This window comes from Mytilus californianus, unplaced genomic scaffold, assembly GCF_021869535.1.
Source record: "Mytilus californianus isolate M0D057914Y unplaced genomic scaffold, xbMytCali1.0.p SCAF_5, whole genome shotgun sequence".
Taxonomy (NCBI): domain Eukaryota; kingdom Metazoa; phylum Mollusca; class Bivalvia; order Mytilida; family Mytilidae; genus Mytilus; species Mytilus californianus.
Window position 1 is genome coordinate 117,196,677 of NW_026262701.1, and position 20,289 is coordinate 117,216,965.

The window sequence follows — 20,289 nt, forward strand, 5'->3', positions numbered from 1 at the left end:
CCTATATACAGTTTAGGGCTGGGTGAGATGGTATGTTCAAATTAACATGGCCAAGCAAAAATGCTTATACATCTTATTTCTTTATCAAATAATTATTAAAGCATTATTCTTTATAGCTTACAATGTTGAGTGGGTTTTGCTCATTATTAAAGGCTATACACTGGTTTGGTGGAGAGTTGTCTCATTGGCAATTATATTACTTGTAAAATTCTCTGTAGATTGAAACTTCATATGCCTTCAATGATCTTTTATCAACATATACAAATATATTTTTACTTTTAGGGATGCCTCAAAAAAAGGCGAACATCTATATCCGGCCATGTCAATGAAAAATACGACAACCATTTAAATGTACTTTCAAAGATGCTCACAGATGAGGAAGAGACATCCTTAATCAACTATGTCAAGTATATGGCTGAAAGGGGTTTCCCATTGACGAGAAGAATGTTGATGTTAAAAGCATTTTTTATTTCAATCGTGGAAAAACCAGGCATATAAACTCTTTTTAATATGGACAAAGGTCCTAGCAACAAATGGATCAACAAACTCATGAACAGCAGGACAAAGCCAGGAGGCATATATCAAATGTCATCGTTTTGGATCAATACTTTAAATTGCTCATGGACATAGTTGACAGCTTAGGTTTGACCAATAAACCAAACCAAATCTTCAATTGTGATGAATCTGGCTTTAGTGGAAAAGAAAAAAGTAAAGAAAAAGTGTTAACACCGAAAGGGTCCCACAGCTATCAACAGAAAGGGATGGTGCATGGTCACATCACTGTACAGCGTTCCCGCCTGCCCTAAATAGAAGGCCTGCCCTTGGTGCCCCTATCCCCGCTCTTCTGCCCTCCAAAGTAAAAGAATGCACCCCTTTTCAAAAAAATAAAATTTCCCAATTTCATGCCTACCGGCGTTTCAGGTAAAATTATCACCTGATTGTGTAACACTAATTAACTGACAATGGGATTAAGTTAAATACCTAATGCTTTGGCAGTTTTATCACCTTTGTTAATGATTGTTTACTGCTAATTAGTGGATTTAAGATAATTGATCAAATACTAGATATTTAATACAGAATGAAATGTCCACATGTTATCTATTTGAAATGTTTATGTACAGCATGTTCACCTGAAAAAAATTATTTCAGTAGGCATAACATAAAAAATAAAATCTTAAACAATTTTAAAGGCATACATATTTAATTATATAACTTATACCAGTCTATAAAAATAAACAAGTATTTTTGAAAGATGGAGTTATACATGCAAAATTGAATGTTCAATGTAATTAAATTATCTATATTTAAATTACTTGTTCAAACATAGTATATGTTATTGAGAGTTATTTATTATCATTTGAATCGTTACAAAAAAGTATTTGTATGTGCACAACAAAGTGCTCCTCAGTAAGGAGTTTTATAAATATAACAGGTGAGACAGGAGATGATCATATTATATTGATGCAATAATATATTGCAGAAGGTAAAAACAGTTACTTTTTTCTCCTTCATTGTTAAAAATAAATTTGTTGAGAGCTCCTATGTCAGGAGGATTATAAAATACAAGAAGTTAAACAGGAAGTGAATCTTGTTATGTTTATGTGCCCTTAAAATCTGGGTTATAACGCTAAAGTGCCCTTTCAGACAACTAGCACCCTTCTGCCCCGAGATTCAAGCTGGAACACTGCAGTGTACATATGTGCATAGCTGCTGATTGACATGTCCTTCCCTCTTTTATTATTTTTGATGGTTGCCTGCCTCATAGGAACTTCAAAGATGGTGTTCCCGATAACTGGCTGTATGGCTCATCTGAATCCGGGTATCTGGATACTGAGTTGTTCGAAAACTGGTTTGACCAAGTGTTCATCCCATTCTGTGGCACTAGTAGACCAGTGCTGTTGATATTTGACAATCATGACTCGCACATCAGCATTGACTTGATAGAAAAGGCCAAGGCAAACAATATTCATATTATTGGTTTACCACCACATACCACACATCTTCTTCAACCACTTGATGTTGCCATCTTTGGACCCTTAAAAGAAAAGGTTAACCAGTTAGCAGTGTCCTTAGGAAATTAGCTGAAAAAATTTCTGGATCCTTGGTTCCATGTACGATGTATACCTTCCAATATTTTAGTAATAGATAAGCAACTGATTTTTGAAGATGTTATAAGTTATAAATAAGTTTATGTATTCAATAATCTGAAACTTTTATAAAAACATTTTAATATATAACGTTTGAACCATCTGAAAATTTAGGGTCAGTAATCAGGCTATAGTATTCTCGAATAAAATGCTCCGCTGGGGCGCAGCTTGATACGACCGCAGAGGTCGAACCCTGAACAGTTGGGGCAAGTATGGACACAACATTCAAGCTTGATACAGCACTGAATTTGGATTGTAATTAAATATTTGACACAGCATAGGTTTCTGACACAGAATGAAAGTGGTCTAAGAACTTAAATTTTTTTAATTTACCTATTCAAACCATATCATTATTATTTGCTTTTATATATAAATCAGAAATAACCAATTTAAAATGGAAAATTTTAAAGAAAAAAAAGGAAAAAAAAATCCCCCCCCAATTTTTTGAACCCCCTTATGATTCATCACCCCCAAACTCAATCCCAGCCTTCCCTTTGTGGTATGGTACCTTGCAGTACAATTTCAGAGAGATCCATACACTTGAACACAAGTTATTGTCTGGAAACTAGAAAAATGCTTGTTTTTTGGCCCCTTTTTGGCCCCAAATTCCTAAACGTTTAGGGCAATTACCCCCAAACTCAAACCCAGCTTTCCCTTTGTGATATGGAACCTTGCAGTACAATATCATAAAGATCCATACACTTACACACAAGTTATTATCCTGAAACTAGAAAAATGCTTGTTTTTTTTGCCCTTTTATGGCCCCTAATTACTAAAATTTTGAGGGAATTACCCCTAAAATCAATCCCAGCCTTCCCTTTGTGGTATGGTACCTTGCAGTACAATTTCAGAGATATCCATACACTTGAACACAAGTTATTGTCTGGAAACTAGAAAAATGCTTATTTTTGTCCCCTTATTCCTAAAATTTTTCGGCAATTACCCCCAAACTCAATTCCAGCTTTCCCTTTGTGATATGGAACCTTGTAGTACAATTTCATAAAGATCCATACACTTACACACAAGTTATTGTCATGAAACTAGAAAAATGCTTGTTTTTTGCCCTTTTTTGGCCCCTAATTCCTAAAATTTGGAGGCAATTACCCCCAAAATCAATCCCAGCATTCCCTTTATGATATGGAACCTTGTGATACAATGTCAGAGAGATCCATAGACTTACACACAAGTTATTGTCATGAAACTAGAAAAATGCTTGTTTTTTGCCTCTTTTAGGCCCCTAATTCCTAAAATTTGGAGGCAATTACCCCCAAAATCAATCCCAGCATTCCCTTTGTAATATGGAACCTTGTGGTACAATGTCAGAGAGATCCATACACTTACACACAAGTTATGTCTGGAAGTTACAAAAATGCTTATTTTTGGCCCCTTTTTCCTTAACTGTTAGTACCATTACCCCCAAAATCAATCCCCACCTTCCTTTTGTGGTATTGAACCTTATGGTAAAATTTCATTGAGATCCATTCACTTAAAACTAAAGTTAGAGTGCGAAAACTAGTGTGTCTTCGGACGACGACGACGACGACGCCAACGTCATACCAATATACGACCACAAAATTTTTTTTGCGGTCGTATGAAAAGCTTTTTAAATTATATAAAGAATATTTTGTTCATTTAATGAAGTCATTGTACATGATATAGCAGACATGTGTATTTAACCTTCAATTTACTAGCATACTCAGATTAAAAAAAATTGTGTTTACAGTAGCAGAAATTGAACATTTACTTTGTTCTATTATGCCAATATCAAACAAATACAAATATTTCTTTATTTGCCAATCACGACGCCCAAAATGAGAAGAATAATTACAATATAATTTTCAAACATAATATAAGGCCAAAAAAAAAATATATGTCTGTTTACAGTTACCCGACCGTCCCTATTTTGGGGTGCCGACCCTATGTCATTTTATTCAAAAATGAAATCGAAAGTGAAAGTACAAAGCTGGAAACATCTACTTTCAGTTTAAAACAAAAGTGAAAGTAGGTGTGTGATCATCTGAGCGCTTTAATTTTAAAATCGCGTACTCGATAGTGAAGCGTTATTACGATCTTGATCTCAATGGCAGCCAGCTGCATGGCCCAACAGTCTGAGGCAGCAAGCGTGGTTGCATTAAAGTTAAAAAATGCGACGACATGCTTACAAAATCTATTATGACAACGTTACCAAACAAATTAATAATTGGTACCGATGTGTTTGATCTGTACCATAGTAAACAACCTGCAAAAACATACAAAGTAACAGTGACTTGCAAGACTGAAATTCAACAAGCTGACGGTTTTTTTGTTGTCGGGAACTGAACTGTTGGCAGTCTTCACGCTGAACCACAGGCCTAGCAGCCCAGGCTTGTAAAATTGCTTTCAGTTCTGTAAAAATCAGCTCTACAGGCCAACAGAATCTAACTAAATTTTTCCAAAAAATTGAACTCTGGGCCTGTAGATTCAAAAGTTTATTGCGAAGACTGTGTTGGAGATGTTGTAGTTAAATTCAATGTTAAATGTATAGAATTTTAATGTAAGAAGATCAATAATAATTTGGTATCTATTGTCCAAACAGCGGCAGACAATGCTACCAACACTGCAATAAATGTTTTTCAAGTTACGATGGCTGGAGGACGAGCATACCCAACTTTGAAAGATCAAGGTATAAAACAGAAATTACATATGACAGTGCATAATTTCTTTGTCTATGAGTTAATAATTGTTAAATGTGTCAATGTTTAAATATTAAAAGACATCTGACATTACACCTATCCCTGCAAATATACTTCAAACCAGGAATTGAACCTGTTAAAACAAGCATGACTGTGCCGTATGGTCTTTGCTCATTGTTGAAGGCCGTACGGTGACCTATAGTTGTTAATTTCTCTGTCATTTGGTCTCTTGTGGAGAGTTGTCTCATTGGCAACCATACCACATCATCTTTTTTAAAACACACAATCCCTGCACTCTAGGCAAGCATGCTACCAATTACACCACAGGGGCAGTTGTACTGAAATGTGCATGCTCAACTAGAGGGCCAACATTAAATTAATTTTGATATTTTCTTTTTCCTAAATACAGCAAAAGGCATTATAATTAAGAGTCAATTTTAAGAATAAGTACATGTCAAATTTTATTTCGGAGATGAAAATGAGGAGGATCTGCACCCCCTCCGCCTCCTCAAGATCATACGACTTAGTCTGCAACATTTTGTTATTTTTTGAAAAATGAAGGCTTTGATTTTCATGACGTCCATTGAATGGAAATGTGTTACATCTGATTATGGAACTATGACTGATTGCAAGTGATCACTGTCAGAAGTAAATTCTGTAAAATTGTTTTATATGTAAAAAAAAAACTATTTTTTGTGTAACGGTTGTGACACCCCTGCAGACCATACATATTATTAAATGTGTGGTATTTACATTTATTTATGAGAGGTTAGTCTGAAATTATCTATCTGTCAGTACTTGGCTAACCTCTACAAGTACTGACACTTACCTGCAGAATTAATAAATAGAAAAAAAACCATTTAAAATCTCCGAAATAAAATTTGACATGTACTTATTCTTAAAATTGACTCTTAATTATAATGCCTTTTGCTGTATTTAGGAAAAAGAAAATATCAAAATTAATTTAATGCTGGCCCTCTAGTTGAGCATGCACATTTCAGTACAACTGCCCCTGTGGTGTAATTGATAGCATGCTTGCCTAGAGTGCAGGGATTGTGTGTTTCAACCCCGATGGATCAAACTAAAGACTTATTAAAAGTGGTACTTGCTGCTTCTCTGCTATTTAAGTAAGTAGCATTATGGAGATACTAAGAGCAAAAACTGGTCAGCTCAAAGTGGGAATAGTGTGAGTGGGGTAACTGCGGACAGTTACTCCAGTGTGCGAGCACTATAAACCTCCATCCCAGCCTGTTGGTTTTGGGTTATTCCCTTATTTTGGACAAAGAATTGCTGGAGCCATGTATAAATGCAATTCTATTTTTAAATTTTAACTTTGGCTCTTGATTTATATGATATATGTCAGATTCTGTCTATGTTGACACACACATTCACAAAAATGAATGCTCTCTCTTTTTTGCTTCAAATTTATATGTACAGATAAACTATAAAAAAAGATGTGGCAATATGTAACAACATCACACATCTTGCCAAAAAAAAATGGAAATAAAATACATGTACATGATGTATGTATTGAGAAAAAAAAGGTATATTGTACCTGTAGTCTTGTCGCTATAAAGTCCAGGCTTTATTTTTGTTGCAGTCACAAGGAGCCATGTGAGCTCACTTCAGGGTTTGTCATCTCAACTTTACAAATTTGTCCAATGACCTTGGCTCCGAAACCAAGATGGACCACATGGCTAAAATAGAACATATTGATAACATGCTTGTTGTCTTTGTATTTGAACACCATTAATAAATTACAGAAAAATCTTGACATGACCAGAAATGCTCAGAATGTTTAGCTCTACCAATTGACCATATACGATTAGAAATTTCAAACAACTTTCTATTAGTTTAACTTGTTGCCCTTTAACTTCACATTTTACCCTTCTTTTTTTTGCCTGTAACCTTGAAATTATAATAGAAACATTAAATGAAACAAACATTAACTTCTCAGTGTTATATCAGAAATTTATAAAAAACTAAAGGGAGGTTATCTTAATAGATATAAATCAGTCATCAAAGTTTAATGAAAACTGCTCTAAGTACTTTAAGGATATTGTCCAAAAACTTGAAAATCAATCCTTTTTTATAACTCGGAAACGTAAAATCTTAAACTTATAAAAATCAAAAGGGAGCTTACAACAATAGATATAAACAATTTACCAAAGTTTAATAAAAAATGCTGAAAGCATTTTTGAGTTATTGTCCAAAAAACTGGAAAATCCCCCTTTTTGTAATGAATAAAACCCCATAAATCGGAAACGAATAGTCTAAAACTAAAAAAAATCAAAATGGACCTCACGTCGATAGAAATAAACAATTCCCAAAGTTTCTTGCAAATTGGTGAAATTGTTTTGGAGTTATTGTCCAAAAACTGAAAAATCCCCCTTATTTTAATGAATAAAACCCCAAAACTTGGAAATGTAAAATCTAAAATTAATAAAATTCTAAAGGGAGCTTACATCAATACTGAATAGATATAAACAATTCACCAAAGTTTCATAAAAAAAATGCTGAAAGCATTTTGGAGTTATTGTCCAAAAACTGGAAAATCCCCCTTTTTGTAATGAATAAAACCCCATAAATCGGAAACGGTAAATCCGAAATTTATAAAAAACGAAAGAGAGCTCACGTCAATAGATATAAACAATTCAAAAAAGTTTCATGCATATAGGTTAAAGCATTTTTGAGTTAATGTCCGACATGTTGACGACAGACGGACGGACAGACAGACAGACGGTCAACCATAATACGTCCCGTAAATGGGCGTATAAAAATGATCAGCAAGCAAAGTTCTATAACTGGTAAAATAAGTAAAAATTAATTTACAGTTAATGGCCATTGCTGACAATGTATACTACCATTTTCCAGGTGTGTTTTTGCCTTATGCATGCATCTAATAGACACTTTAAATCGCCAAAATGATCAGCAAGGCAAAATCTACTTTCCAGATATAGTTAGTAAACTGTCACTATCTAAAGGAGCAATTGCCTATAAAAGATGATTTTTTTCACCCTGTTATTTTGTGTTTTAATCAAAACTAGATGGAAAGAAAATAAGACTAAATGATCAGCAATACATGTACAAAACCAATGAAATAGAGAATTTTGTCATGAATTCTATTCTCTTCTACAATGTTGGAGAATGTCCTTCATTCATTTGTGTCATTTGTTGTTTATGCACATAGACCAAGTCAAGGTGAGCGACACATTCTCTTTAATAACTCTAGTTTTAATAGTTGACAAGCGATGCTATAAAAAAAAGGTTTGATATGATTCATGAGACATCTCTACAGCAGAGACAAAATGATATTGAGGTGAAAAACTATAGGTCACTTTATTGCCTCCAACATATTTTAGTTAACTTGTTATTGCAAATAGTGGTGGAATAGAGGACATGATAATTCTTGGTGAAATAGTTCATGAAATATTCAAAATCATCACTGAAGTTACAAAAAATTTGAAATGTGCATCGATTTATGTTGCAGTAAAATTGGGGCCCTTATATTAATGTAATTTTAATGACACAAATAGGTTAAATATCATAAGTTAACCTTTTTTTTACGCAAACAACTGGTGTGAGAGTATTGCCAGAATATTTAACACACTTGTCCCATTTTTGCAAGTAAACTGAAGTTAGTAGCCTCAATTTTCCATATAAAGTATAATGCAGGTCTTATACAACTAGGATGTAAATCATCTGTTGGTTTCTTGTTATTTGGTAGCTGTATTTCTACATATTTATCGAGTATCAGGATGTCTGCATATTGAAATTGTAAAATATCAGCTGTGATACACAATATGAAGCTTTTTGTTGAGCGAGCCACAAATGTAAACAAAATTAATGAATTATATGAAAGTAATGTTTTGTCAGGAAATTTATTATGGTAAATTATGCATATCTCTAAGATGTTTCAGCTTAAGACTTCCAGACTCGTTCTAATAGTGTTCAAATTAAGAAGATTCTTCACCCTTTTAAGCACCCAAAAAAAAACAATCAGATGAACCCTGCTAGACAGACATGATCAAATTACAATCATAACATACCCTTATATAACTAATGATCTGCTCATTCCTTTGCATCTGTCGTGTGTTAAAAAGTTAACATAACCATGCATGCAACTGAAGACCCCTTAAAAGGGGTGGGGCACTTCCTATATACAAGGATGTGCCACTGGAATAGGTCACCTTTTCAGGCTTAAACATATGTGAATAGGATCTGGAAAACTATCACGAAATATATGATAAGGTCAATAAAATTCCCATAACTTCTTCACTGTCATCTTTCTTGGTGTTGTCGGTTGTGTTTATATCAACCATTTTTTCTCTTTTGAGACTTATTACATTCGTAAAATAGTCATTACACACCACATGAAACACAAACAATATGGGAAAAGGTTACATTTTTACCTATGCAATATATGAAAAGGTATACATTTTAAAAAAATAAATATTTATGTAAAAAGGGTGGGGTAACAGAACCCCAAAGGCACCCAACAAAAGTATTGAAGTGGCCCCATCCCCTTAAAACAACATATCAAATGGTCGCCCCCTTCAACTTAGGTTTATCATAACAAATGGAAAAAAATGTCTGTATTGCCACCTTATAAAGGGAGGGGGCAAGGGGGGTTCCAATAACAGCAAAACGATTTGGCTTATAACTGATAACAAGGAATTGAAATTGGATAAAAACAGATAACAGTAAATGAATAATTAAAATCAGTCGGGTCCAGGACAAATCCAGTATATATCTTATTATAATCCTTTGTAATCCATTCCATTTTCTACGAACATGTTTTTAGAGTTATATATCTAGAATTGGTTTACTCAATGTATGGTAATATTTTTTTGTTATGGAATACTTTTTTCAGCATTCATTTTTGTACTTTTAAAGAAGCTCACACATGCTTGTAATTTAAATAGTGAATGTATTCTTCGAAAAGAATCACAGAGCTGAGTCTGTGTTCCTTATTATATAAAAGGTATTTAGGTTAACTGGTCGTATGGAACTAGGACTTAATTGCCATCCTCATCAGGTATCCCTGGCCATATGTTTTTCTTTTTGTCGAGTCTGTGACTTTTGTCGCAAAAGTGAGACATAGTGATCACACATTCCGTCGGCGGCGTCGTCGTCAGGGGCATCCACAAATACTCACTCTGTGGTAAATGTTTTTAAAATTTGAATAACTTTCTTAAAATATCCCGGATTTCTACCAAACTTGGACAGAAGCTTGTTTATGATCATAAAATAGTATCCAGAAGTAAATTTTATAAAAAAAAAATAATCCTATTTATCCGTATTTTACTTATAAATGGACTTAGATTTTCAGCCAGTTTACATTACATTCACTTTGAAGTTAAAGTTTTAAAAATTTTAATAACTTTCTTAAACTATCCTGGATTTTTACCAAACTTGGACCAAAGCTTGTTTATGATCAAAAGCTTGTATCTAGAAAGAAATTTTGTAAAAATGTATTTCTTGTATTTCCATATTTTACTTATAACATGATTGTATAAATGGACTTTAATAAGTTTTTCGTTCAGTTAACATTACATACAGTCTGCAGTTAAAGTTTTTAATACATTTATTAGATTCAAAAACCATCCTGGATTTTTACCAAACTTGGACAGAAGCTTCTTACAAACAAAAGATAGTATCTAGAGGAAATTTGTATGCCCACGCCGTAGCGGAGGGGGCATTAAGTTTTACCCTTGACCGTCTGTACATACGTCCGTCCGTACGTCCCAAAGTCGGTTTCCGTTCTCTAACTTTAGTTTGCCTCAGCTAAATGTTATGAAACTTATACACAATGCTTATTACCACAAAACACAGATCAAGTATGAATTTTGGTGGTGTCACTGTAACCGTTCTAAAGTTATGCCCCTTTACAAACGAAAAATTGCTGAATTTTTCGTTTCCGTTCTCTAACTTTAGTTTGCCTCAACCAAATGCTATGAAACTTATACACAATGCGTATTACCACAAAATACATATCAAGTATGAATTTTGGGGGTGTCACTTTAACCGTTCTAGAGTTATTCCCCTTTACAAATGAAAAAAATGCTGATTTTTTTAGTTTCCGTTCTCTAACTTTAGTTTGCCTCAACCAAATGCAATGAAACTTATACACAATGCTTATTACCACAAAATACAGATCAAGTTTGAATATTGGGGGCGTCACTTTAACCGTTTTAGAGTTAACTTATGCCCCTTCACAAATGGAAAAATTGCTGAATTTTTTATTTCCGTTCTCTAACTTTAGTTTGCCTCAACCAAATGCTATGCAACTTGTACACAATGCTTATTACCACAAAATACAGATCCAGTTTGAAATTTGGGGTTGTCACTAAATTTTCTAGAGTTATGCCACTTTACAAATGGAAAAATTGCTGAATTTTTCGTTTCCGTTCTCCGAGTAAATTAAGTTTGCATCAATCAAATTTTATGAAACTTATACATATTAATACGTATTACCACAATACTCAGATCAAGTACAAATTTGGGTAGGGTCAATTTTACTGTTCTTCAGTTATGTCCCTTTATAACTGTATATGATATGCAAACGGGGGCATCATCTGTGTCCAATGGACACTATCCCCATTTATTTAATAACTTTTTACCCATTTTGTTGAGCCTGCGACTAACATCAAAAGTAGGCGAGACACTAGTACTGGGTTCCGCGGAACCCTTATGAATTTTTGTAATATTTTAAAAGAATTGTTCGAATTTAATATGCACATACAGGGAAAACAAGGATCGTTATCCCTATACGTAAAAATCAAGATAATTCTAAATACATGGTCATAGAAAAAGGAATTGATTACAAAGGATAATAACAATATATACTGTAATGGTCCTGTGATGATCTGTGATTAAATATAAGATGTGGTATGAGTGCCAATGAGACAACTCTCCATCCAAGTCACAATTTGTAAAAGTAAACCATTAATATAGGTCCGGCAAAGATCGTCAAAGTACGGTCTTCAACACGGAGCCTTGGCTCACACCGAACAGCAAGCCATAAAGGGTCCAAAAATGATTAGTGTACTGTAAACCCATTCAAATGTCTATATGTTAATAAACGTATTTACACTTTTGGTATTTAGCTATATTTTGCCTCCGAATGACCTTATATCTACTCCGAATGACCTTTTGACGTCAGGCAACAATCACTTTTTAATTGTGACGTCAAATGTTTTGAATTATGATGTCAAAGTTTACGGGAACCTGTGTGATTTTACGTAATGGCGGACAAATTTGCATACAAGTGTAAATACGTCTATTGAATCCTTCTCCGAATACGGGACCACCATGTTACTAGTGGAAAGATCCCAATTCAATTTCTACTGAAGATTGGCTGTCAAAATGCTAACAAAAACTGAAAAATCCCCCTTATTTTAATGAATAAAACCCCATAACTTGGAAATGTAAAATCTAAAATTAATAAAATACTAAAGGGAGCTTACATCAATACTGAATAGATATAAACAATTCACCAAAGTTTCATAAAAAAATGCTGAAAGCATTTTGGAGTTATTGTCCAAAAACTGGAAAATCCCCCTTTTTTAATGAATAAAACCCCATAAATCGGAAACGGTAAATCCGAAATTTATAAAAAAAAAACGAAAGAGAGCTCACGTCAATAGATATAAACAATTCAAAAAAGTTTCATGCATATAGGTTAAAGCATTTTTGAGTTAATGTCCGACATGTTGACGACAGACGGACGGACAGACAGACAGACGGTCAACCATAATACGTCCCGTAAATGGGCGTATAAAAATGATCAGCAAGCAAAGTTCTATAACTGGTAAAATAAGTAAAAATTAATTTACAGTTAATGGCCATTGCTGACAATGTATACTACCATTTTCTAGGTGTGTTTTTGCCTTATGCATGCATCTAATAGACACTTTAAATCGCCAAAATGATCAGCAAGGCAAAATCTACTTTCCAGATATAGTTAGTAAACTGTCACTATCTAAAGGAGCAATTGCCTATAAAAGATGATTTTTTTCACCCTGTTATTTTGTGTTTTAATCAAAACTAGATGGAAAGAAAATAAGACTAAATGATCAGCAATACATGTACAAAACCAATGAAATAGAGAATTTTGTCATGAATTCTATTCTCTTCTACAATGTTGGAGAATGTCCTTCATTCATTTGTGTCATTTGTTGTTTATGCACATAGACCAAGTCAAGGTGAGCGACACATTCTCTTTAATAACTCTAGTTTTAATAGATGACAAGCGATGCTATAAAAAAAAGGTTTGATATGATTCATGAGATATCTCTACAGCAGAGACAAAATGATATTGAGGTGAAAAACTATAGGTCACTTTATTGCCTCCAACATATTTTAGTTAACTTGTTATTGCAAATAGTGGTGGAATAGAGGACATGATAATTCTTGGTGAAATAGTTCATGAAATATTCAAAATCATCACTGAAGTTACAAAAAATTTGAAATGTGCATCGATGTATGTTGCAGTAAAATTGGGGCCCTTATATTAATGTAATTTTAATGACACAAATAGGTTAAATATCATAAGTTAACCTTTTTTTTACGCAAACAACAACTGGTGTGAGAGTATTGCCAGAATATTTAACACACTTGTCCCATTTTTGCAAGTAAACTGAAGTTAGTAGCCTCAATTTTCCATATAAAGTATAATGCAGGTCTTATACAACTAGGATGTAAATCATCTGTTGGTTTCTTGTTATTTGGTAGCTGTATTTCTACATATTTATCGAGTATCAGGATGTCTGCATATTGAAATTGTAAAATATCAGCTGTGATACACAATATGAAGCTTTTTGTTGAGCGAGCCACAAATGTAAACAAAATTAAAGAATTATATGAAAGTAATGTTTTGTCAGGAAATTTATTATGGTAAATTATGCATATCTCTAAGATGTTTCAGCTTAAGACTTCCAGACTCGTTCTAATAGTGTTCAAATTAAGAAGATTCTTCACCCTTTTAAGCACCAAAAAAAAAACAATCAGATGAACCCTGCTAGACAGACATGATCAAATTACAATCATAACATACCCTTATATAACTAATGATCTGCTCATTCCTTTGCATCTGTCCTGTGTTAAAAAGTTAACATAACCATGCATGCAACTGAAGACCCCTTAAAAGGGGTGGGGCACTTCCTATATACAAGGATGTGCCACTGGAATAGGTCACCTTTTCAGGCTTAAACATATGTGAATAGGATCTGGAAAACTATCACGAAATATATGATAAGGTCAATAAAATTCCCATAACTTTTTCACTGTCATCTTTCTTGGTGTTGTCGGTTGTGTTTATATCAACCATTTTTTCTCTTTTGAGACTTATTACATTCGTAAAATAGTCATTACACACCACATGAAACACAAACAATATGGGAAAAGGTTACATTTTTACCTATGCAATATATGAAAAGGTATACATTTTTTAAAAAATAAATATTTATGTAAAAAGGGTGGGGTAACAGAACCCCAAAGGCACCCAACAAAAGTATTGAAGTGGCCCCATCCCCTTAAAACAACATATCAAATGGTCGCCCCCTTCAACTTAGGTTTATCATAACAAATGGAAAAAAATGTCTGTATTGCCACCTTATAAAGGGAGGGGGCAAGGGGGGTTCCAATAACAGCAAAACGATTTGGCTTATAACTGATAACAAGGAATTGAAATTGGATAAAAACAGATAACAGTAAATGAATAATTAAAATCAGTCGGGTCCAGGACAAATCCAGTATATATCTTATTATAATCCTTTGTAATCCATTCCATTTTCTACGAACATGTTTTTAGAGTTATATATCTAGAATTGGTTTACTCAATGTATGGTAATATTTTTTTGTTATGGAATACTTTTTTCAGCATTCATTTTTGTACTTTTAAAGAAGCTCACACATGCTTGTAATTTAAGTAGTGAATGTATTCTTCGAAAAGAATCACAGAGCTGAGTCTGTGTTCCTTATTATATAAAAGGTATTTAGGTTAACTGGTCGTATGGAACTAGGACTTAATTGCCATCCTCATCAGGTATCCCTGGCCATATGTTTTTCTTTTTGTCGAGTCTGTGACTTTTGTCGCAAAAGTGAGACATAGTGATCACACATTCCGTCGGCGGCGTCGTCGTCAGGGGCATCCACAAATACTCACTATGTGGTTAATGTTTTTAAAATTTGAATAACTTTCTTAAAATATCCCGGATTTCTACCAAACTTGGACAGAAGCTTGTTTATGATCATAAAATAGTATCCAGAAGTAAATTTTATAAAAAAAAATAATCCTATTTATCCGTATTTTACTTATAAATGGACTTAGATTTTCAGCCAGTTTACATTACATTCACTTTGAAGTTAAAGTTTTAAAAATTTTAATAACTTTCTTAAACTATCCTGGATTTTTACCAAACTTGGACCAAAGCTTGTTTATGATCAAAAGCTTGTATCTAGAAAGAAATTGTGTAAAAATGTATTTCTTGTATTTCCATATTTTACTTATAACATGATTGTATAAATGGACTTTAAGTTTTTCGTTCAGTTAACATTACATACAGTCTGCAGTTAAAGTTTTTAATACATTTATTAGATTCAAAAACCATCCTGGATTTTTACCAAACTTGGACAGAAGCTTCTTACAAACAAAAGATAGTATCTAGAGGAAATTTGTATGCCCACGCCGTAGCGGAGGGGGCATTAAGTTTTACCCTTGACCGTCTGTACATACGTCCGTCCGTACGTCCCAAAGTCGGTTTCCGTTCTCTAACTTTAGTTTGCCTCAGCTAAATGTTATGAAACTTATACACAATGCTTATTACCACAAAACACAGATCAAGTATGAATTTTGGTGGTGTCACTGTAACCGTTCTAAAGTTACGCCCCTTTACAAACGAAAAAATTGCTGAATTTTTCGTTTCCGTTCTCTAACTTTAGTTTGCCTCAACCAAACGCTATGAAACTTATACACAAGCGTATTACCACAAAATACATATCAAGTATGAATTTTGGGGGTGTCACTTTAACCGTTCTAGAGTTATGCCCCTTTACAAATGAAAAAAATGCTGATTTTTTTAGTTTCCGTTCTCTAACTTTAGTTTGCCTCAACCAAATGCAATGAAACTTATACACAATGCTTATTACCACAAAATACAGATCAAGTTTGAATATTGGGGGCGTCACTTTAACCGTTTTAGAGTTAACTTATGCCCCTTCACAAATGGAAAAATTGCTGAATTTTTTATTTCCGTTCTCTAACTTTAGTTTGCCTCAACCAAATGCTATGCAACTTGTACACAATGCTTATTACCACAAAATACAGATCCAGTTTGAAATTTGGGGTTGTCACTAAATTTTCTAGAGTTATGCCACTTTACAAATGGAAAAATTGCTGAATTTTTCGTTTCCGTTCTCCGAGTAAATTAAGTTTGCATCAATCAAATTTTATGAAACTTATACATATTAATACGTATTACCACAATACTCAGATCAAGTACAAATTTGGGTAGGGTCAATTTTACTGTTCTTCAGTTATGTCCCTTTATAACTGTATATGATATGCAAACGGGGGCATCATCTGTGTCCAATGGACACTATCCCCATTTATTTAATAACTTTTTACCCATTTTGTTGAGCCTGCGACTAACATCAAAAGTAGGCGAGACACTAGTACTGGGTTCCGCGGAACCCTTATGAATTTTTGTAATATTTTAAAAGAATTGTTCGAATTTAATATGCACATACAGGGAAAACAAGGATCGTTATCCCTATACGTAAAAATCAAGATAATTCTAAATACATGGTCATAGAAAAAGGAATTGATTACAAAGGATAATAACAATATATACTGTAATGGTCCTGTGATGATCTGTGATTAAATATAAGATGTGGTATGAGTGCCAATGAGACAACTCTCCATCCAAGTCACAATTTGTAAAAGTAAACCATTAATATAGGTCCGGCAAAGATCGTCAAAGTACGGTCTTCAACACCGAGCCTTGGCTCACACCGAACAGCAAGCCATGAAGGGTCCAAAAATGATTAGTGTACTGTAAACCCATTCAAATGTCTATATGTTAATAAACGTATTTACACTTTTGGTATTTAGCTATATTTTGCCTCCGAATGACCTTATATCTACTCCAAATGACCTTTTGACGTCAGGCAACAATCACTTTTTAATTGTGACGTCAAATGTTTTGAATTATGATGTCAAAGTTTACGGGGACCTGTGTGATTTTACGTAATGGCGGACAAATTTGCATACAAGTGTAAATACGTCTATTGAATCCTTCTCCGAATACGGGACCACCATGTTACTAGTGGAAAGATCCCAATTCAATTTCTACTGAAGATTGGCTGTCAAAATGCTAACATTCCAATTTTCAATAACAGTTAACAGCAAATACATTCTCACAATAACAGATGACAAAAAAACTAATAGTCCAATAACAGCTAACAAGGAATACGACTATAACAGCTAACAGCAAATATATTTTCAGAATAACAGATAACAAAGAATTAAATTGCCCCAAAACAGCATAACAGTTAAACCCCTTGTCCCCCCTCTTATAAATTAAATGTTGATCCGTGTTTTAGTGAAATTACCTGCGTGTAAACTGGAGCTGTCTGGAAGCTTCACCATATTTCAACTGATCTCGACTATCACAACCAAATGTGCGATCTATTTTGAGTAAAATCTCGACTGTTTATTCGTCTGTTTCAAATTTCTTCTCCTCACAGTTGGTCAGTCAACTTCATTCCACGTCCAGCCATGCTTTCCACGTTGTTCACCGCCGGGGTTTACCATTAATCATAAAGGGCGGTAAATTAAAATGAGGCACTTTGACAAGGTAAGTAAAGAGAGATAACTCCTGCGTAACGAAGACGACGCTTCAACGATAAAAAAATATCTGCTTATCTCCAAATTGATTCATAACATTTAATGTAAAAAATCGATACTATACATTTTATAAGAATAGTTTGAGACCGTGTTTAAAGTCATCTGACAACCATTGAGAGAGAATTGTATCAATTTCGGTGCTGACGGTGGTAACAAGACATTTCGGCACCCAGACAAATCGGCACCCAGGTCCGAAGACATTTCGGCATCCGGTTTGGACATTTCGGGACGAAGAAAATTCGGCACCTCATTTTTTTCGCTACTTTACAAATTTTCCTATGATCTTGCTGACTGACTGATCATTTTCTTTCTCAGTGGAGTCGAGTGATATGAAAAATTATCGCTAGAAACTAAGGGCCCACGTGCCCGTTGTCAATAAAATTAACAACGTCGTCATTAACCCGAATAATTCAGTCGTTAAATTCCACTGCTCTACAATGGCTACATTAACGAGTGGGAGAGCCGATCACGGGGAGGGACTGAATTATTCGGGTTACGTCGTCATAGGTAAAACAGCGATAAAGAGATTATCATTGGTCATTCCAACTTGATTGCTTTTCTCACTTTCGCCGTACCGGCTCAAGCGAGAAAATCAATCTCGTTGAGATAACCAACGATAATCTATAAATATTAAGAAAAATAAAAGAATTGTTACAGAAATATTAAAATCCGTAAATAAAATATGCATTACAAAATTTGAAAAAATATTTGTCTTTTTATAATTAAATCCTAAACGATGGTGTTTGAATAAACATCATTAAATTTTAATCAAATCCTAATTGATTGTTAAATATGATGGTGTTTGAATAAACATCATTTAATTAAATCATAAGTAATTGTAGTTATGCATTAATCAGTATTTTATGTAAGTTTATAATGAAATTTGATAATTTCTCAATGGAGATCAAAAGTGTATAGACTGTGGGACCAGTATTGTAGCAACAGCATCTCCACCTCCAGACTGCTAAAGGAATGTGCCGGTGTGTACGGAACACCACCAAAGTGACTTTGTTAAAACTTATAGTGCTGCCTGTATATATGTTATATTTACAGTATTTAAAATGTTTCATTACTATCATGTGTTCACCTTTGATGCAAATCTAGTGCTGTTAACGTGTCTATAAACTGTTATGAATATAATTATAATCAATAAAATAAATATTATAAATATGCTACATGTGTTTTATTGATTTAGAATATTATCGGAATAGAACTATGCATTACATTAAAACTAGTACATGAATGGTGAAATCTATGAAATCAATTTTCATGCATATGGAAAAAGAATACACACAAATAAGACAGCTACCCAAATGACTAAGCTGCAATACAGTCTTCACAAATAAACAACAAAAAGTATAAACCACTTCATAAGATACTTCATCGAAGATACCATATACAATAATGTCATAAATAGTGCAGGAATCAAATTGGTTATTTGTAAAAACAGTCGAAAATTATTGCTATATTAACACTAAACTTGCAAATTGGGGTCATGCCCACATATATATCTATATCAGTCCCAGTAAATTTTGATTTTTGGTTCATTATATTTTGATCAAGAATTTGATAATTGATTTTATCTTTATGAGGTGCCGATTCGAAGTGTCTTTCTCGGGTGCCGATTTGTCTGGGTGCCGAAGTGTCTTTCTCGGGTGCCGATTTGTCTGGGTGCCGAACTGTCTTTCTCGGGTGCCGATTTGTCTGGGTGCCGAACTGTCTAGAATTCGCTGACGGTAACTGGTCTTCGGTATCTTCAAATTTCGTACGAAATCGGACGCCGTAAAAAGTTAATTTCACGAAAATTTGGTCAATATTTAACACTGATCAATTGACATATTAAAGTAATTTTGGTAACCACTTTCCTTGTCAAAGGATAGATTTAAATTTTCTCATGTTAAGAAGATAAATGAAATATACTGACAAAAAGTGACGGTAACTGGTCCTCGACCAGTATAAGTTACATACAAGAATACTAAAATATACGGTGGTGGCTAGTCTACTTGTCATTGTAAAGTTCCATATAAATTTGCAAGCCAAACGGTATGAGCGTCTGCTCATTTCAAATCCTACGTGTAGACTGCCCTGAACCCGGTGAGTGACGTCATTCTTATAGTTCCTAGTGACAACGAGCCCGGCCGGGCCAGATGTCAGGCACGTGCAAGAGGCAGGAAGTCCCGACAAGAATAATTTACATGGCCGGTCTCGGGAGAAAGAGTTACGGAACTATAAATAATACTATAACATTAACCAATTTCCCCAAATAAATAAAATTAACAAGTAAACAAAGTGACCACCACTACAGATTATCTCCCTTACTACACACGTGACAATGAAAATACTTTAATTCAGTAGAAATACAATTTATACAGCGAGTGATTAGTATTATACATCTTGTTTTAAAGACAGATTCATATCATACATCTTGTTGACACCTAAAATACATATTTTACATATATCTAAGTCATTACTGCTTACTATACAGTAAATTTAACTTGATTTCTCAAACTCAGAAAAATCAGAAAAAGAAGGTGTTACAGAAATAATGTTTTTAATAATT